This window comes from Penaeus monodon, chromosome 41 (genome assembly GCF_015228065.2).
Source record: "Penaeus monodon isolate SGIC_2016 chromosome 41, NSTDA_Pmon_1, whole genome shotgun sequence".
In the NCBI taxonomy this organism is placed as follows: domain Eukaryota; kingdom Metazoa; phylum Arthropoda; class Malacostraca; order Decapoda; family Penaeidae; genus Penaeus; species Penaeus monodon.
In genome coordinates, this window is record NC_051426.1 from 22,058,602 (window position 1) to 22,063,019 (window position 4,418).

Consider the following 4,418-nt stretch of genomic DNA (forward strand, 5'->3'; position numbering starts at 1 on the left):
ATACAATGTCGGAAATTATGTAATTTACATACCAGAATTCGAACACATTCATCCCTGCTTTGAAGATTCACAAGTCAAAACAAACCTTTAGATTTTTTTTTTTTTTCTCATCTTTTAACCCGGAATTGATGGATTTATTTGCGCAGTTTTTTTTTATTATTATTTTTTAAGCCACGGAAAAAATCGGAAATATTTCCCTCCGTTTAGATTTCACAAAACTATGATTTTTTTAATGACGTTAAGTTTGTGTGTTCGGTTGGTCGAACAGAGATGAGAATCGGAAGAAAGGTAGAAAAGAAAATCAATAAAAGAGGGACAGGAAATAAGGGAAGGACGGTTGCCAGGGGAAATTGGTGAATGATAATGAATGGAAGGGAAGAAATAGGGTCAGTGGGAGAGATAGATAAGATCGATAGATAGATAGACAGATAGGTAGATAGATAGATAGATAGATAGATAGAGAGAGAGAGAGAGAGAGAGAGAGAGAGAGAGAGAGACAGTGAGACAGAGCAGAGAGAGAGAGAGAGAGAGAGAGAGAGAGAGAAAGAAAGAGAGAGAGAGAGAGAGAGAGAGAGAGAGAGAGAGAGAGAGAGAGAGAGAGAGAGAGAGAGAGAGAGAGAGAAAGAGATAGAGAGAGAGGGCGAGGGCGTGAGTGAGTGAGAGATAGATAGATAGATACATAGATAGACACATAAATACATAGATAGATAGCCAGATGGATAGATAGAGAGGAGGGTATAAAAAGGGCAGGATAAGACGAAGGGAAGAGATTATTGAGAGTGACAGCATGTGCGTGAGAAGATGGAGCAACAGAAATTAAACCGAAAGACTTCTATTACATAAATACATCTAAACACGCATATCTGTTAAGAAATCACACACACACACACACACACACACACACACACACACACACACACAACCCCCTCCTTCCCATACAACCTCACCCCCCCTACACACACAACCCTCCCCCCTCCCGTCTCCCATCCCCCTCCCCCGTCAGAGGCGTCGTTAGCTCCGGCCGCCAGACAGAGGAGCTTAGCAACACCGAAATACCGAAACACTTCACAATTAGTGTCTCCTTGAACGTGGGAAAATATATAAACAATATCTCGGAACCAATAAAGCTCAAATCCTCAAAAATATGTGACCTATTCGAGGCTCTCGGAGTGCCACGGTAGGCCAATTATCGATGGTCGCTCGCAGAAGCTGTTTTTGGCACTCCCTGGCCCTCGCCCCGGGCACAGTACAGGGGCTCGGGGTCAGGCATGGCAGTTGTGGCTGGAGGGTGGTAGAGCAGCGAGCTTGTGGCACCGCGGGTGTGTTGGCGGCTGTACCTGTGTACCTGCGGGTGTACGCCTGTGTGCGTTGTGCCTACGGGTGTGTACTCTCGATGTGTACCTGTGGCTGCGTACCTGCGGGTGTACTCCTGTGGGTCTTGTACCTGTGGGTGTAGTACCTGTGGGTGTTGTACCTGTGGGTAAGCACCTGTGGATATGTGCCTGTCGGTGCGTACCTGTAGGCGCCAGGTGATACGGTGCTGTTCCGCGGCCTCCTGCAGAACTTCGTGGTTCCCGTCGAGAAGCAGAGAAAGAAAAAAAACATAGCGAGCGGAGACGTGAGACAGCAGGACCTTGAGTGGCCTGAATGGCGTAGGAACTCGCGTCGGTCATCCCAGGCTGCGTTTAACTCGAGGAAATGAGAGCCCCAAGGAAGGCTCATATCAAGTTAAATACGTAACATGCAGTGCCAACCCATCGGATACAGTGCCACTTCTTACAAAGGATAGCCTTTGGCGATGGACATAATTGACTATCCGGACTTATGTGTAGCTAATTGTGCATATTACAGTACCACCTCATCAGATACAGTGTCGTATTTTATCATTATAGTCATTATTACCATGGAAAGAATGACTAAAAATGCTAATATATATCCATTTGTGAATCACGTAGTGCCACCCTGGTGAATACAGTGCCTTTGTTTATTGTCGAATATAGACACAATCTTTTACCCTTTATTTGTGCAAATGATTGACCAAATCAGGCTAATATATATAGTTAAATAGACATCATATAGTGTCATTCCATCAGATACAGTGTCACCTTTCATTGTGGAATATGACACCCTTATGATAAAAATAAACTGAACCGAGCATTTATAAAACCACACATCCCTTACAGGCAGTGCCATTCCGTGCCACCTTTTATTACAAAAATTGAAACAATCAATTATCGATCAAACGATTAATCCAATATACTGCCAATGAGCCAGATACAGTGCCAACGTTTCCAAGGGGAAATGGTACACGCAATCCTATACTAAACCAAGGCACTTATCTTTGATTTTATTATTTCATTTTAAGCCAATGGATCTGAAGCTTCTGTAGGAGAGCAAGAACTTCGGGATCAGGTCTTTATTGTGCATTGATATCAAATAGAATCTTAGGTTAATGAGTTTAATTACGAGTAGCCAAGTAAGAGGTAAATTTATTATCACATATGGTCCATTTAAGCTGATAAATAATCGTTTTTGTAATTTATTTGATATTAGGTTAAAAGATGATTTACAGTTTGGTAAATGACTTTTTAAGTGTGAATTTCACAACCACACGCTAAACGAAACAGTATTTTGAAAAAAAAAGAAAGAGAAAGAAACGAGTAAATGAAGTGTAAATAACGAAAGAAAATAAATATTTAAGTATAAATAACGAAAAAAAAACGAACCGGCAACTTAAATGACTTTCCAAGTGGCCGTAAAAAAACACGAGATAAGTAATTAAGGAAAGAGAAAGAAAGAAAAAAAGACGTATCGAAAGGGGAAAAAAGTTAATCACTGTATAAAGAAAAACTTAAAAGAAGACGAAAAAGACAAAAAAAAACAGATCTTGAAAAAAAAAAAAAATCTGAAAAAGAGAGACCCAGAAAAAAAAAAGAAAAAGAGAGATAGAGAGAAAGAGAAGAAATTGACAATGATAACGAGTGTGAAGACGACAAACGGAGACAAAGGCGGGAGAGAAGGAAGCCCCGTGATGAAGCGAGAGTGTCCGACTTTCCTTAACTCGATAAGAAGGTTCAGGACAAGGGTAAGTCTCCAGCGACGCCACGCCCACCTGAGCTCGGCTTGGGGGGGACGGGAGGGAGGAAGGGGTAAGGGAGGGGAGGAAGGGGTAAGGGAGGGGAAGAGGGGAGGGGAGGAGGAGGGGAAGGTGAAGGGAAGGGAAGGGAGGTGAGGGAAAGTGAAAAGGCAAAGGAATCTTATGTGTTTTTACACACACACACAAACACACGCACACACACACACACATATACGCGCGCGTGTGTGTGTATGTTTATGTGTGTGTGTAAAGACATGTTGGACCCCAAAAAGAATAATACCCTCCCGTGAATTAAACAAATAAAAATAAACATACAAACAAAAGCCAAGAAGCGGAGAAAAACCCAAGCAATAAAACACGAGGCCGCCACGCTGCAACTCGCCCCGAAAGGCTCCCTAAACTTCCAAACTTCCACTCGGAACGGAAACGAAATATGAACAAAGTATGAACAAAGTATGAAGTTATTCGTAACAAAATATCACCCTGCGTTTAGTGAGGTCGTCCCGGGTCTGGAATTCGTGAAGAGAACTTTGCCATTGCAAGGTCGTTTGCAAAATGAATGGTGGTTTAGACGCGGTATAAAAGGGGTATGCGAGTATAGATAAGTATACTAATGGCGGGTATACTCTCCGTGTTCGTCATAATGGGTGTGTGTGAGAGAAGTTATGGAAGCGTGTGTGTGTGTGTGTGTGTGTGTGTGTGTGTGTGTGTGTTCAGTGGTGTGTGTGTGTGTGTGTGTGTGTGTGTGTGTGTGTGTGTGTGTGTGTTTCAGTGTGTGTGTGTGTGTGTGTGTGTGTGTGTGTGTGTGTGTGTGTGTGTGTGTGTGTGTGTGTGTGTGTGTGTGTGTGTGTGTGTGTACGCGCGCGTGCGTGTGCGTGTATCTGTATGTACGTGTATTGATGTGCACGTGTGGTTGTCTATTTATATGTATGTGTATAGGTGTGTATTGCATGTATATATTTATACGCATGTATACCCATGTGAGTGTATTTATAAATCTACATCTACACAAGTATTCTCACATTTATAAATCAATACATCCTTAGAGGAAGAAGAGGTCGGCCGTAGATAAGGAAATAGTAGACAGAGAATAAGGAGATCAATAGAGCGATAATACAAGAAAAAAATGGAGATAGCTGAGACATTAGATAATGATGGCTGAGATAAGCAGTAATCCTATAGGGGTCATCATTGATTTTCGGATTCTTGACTTCCTTAGCGACAAGATATAGTGAGCTGTTCTTCTTTTCTTCTTCTTCTCCTTCTCTTTCTTTTCTTCTTCTCGTCTTCTTCTTCTTCTTCTTCTTTCTTCTCTTCTTCT

At 42.2% G+C, this 4,418-nt stretch overlaps 1 protein-coding gene and 1 long non-coding RNA gene across 2 annotated transcripts in view; both read left to right on the forward strand.

The window, feature by feature from the left end:
* The window catches only part of LOC119598522 (coiled-coil domain-containing protein AGAP005037-like), a 223,097-nt gene that overhangs the window by 167,540 nt on the left and 51,139 nt on the right, over positions 1–4,418 (forward strand). The gene's annotated exons all lie outside the window — the stretch shown is intronic.
* Positions 645–2,764, forward strand: LOC119598523. The gene is made up of 2 exons (XR_005230970.1): positions 645–1,319; positions 2,554–2,764. It is a non-coding gene; the product is annotated as an uncharacterized LOC119598523 (long non-coding RNA).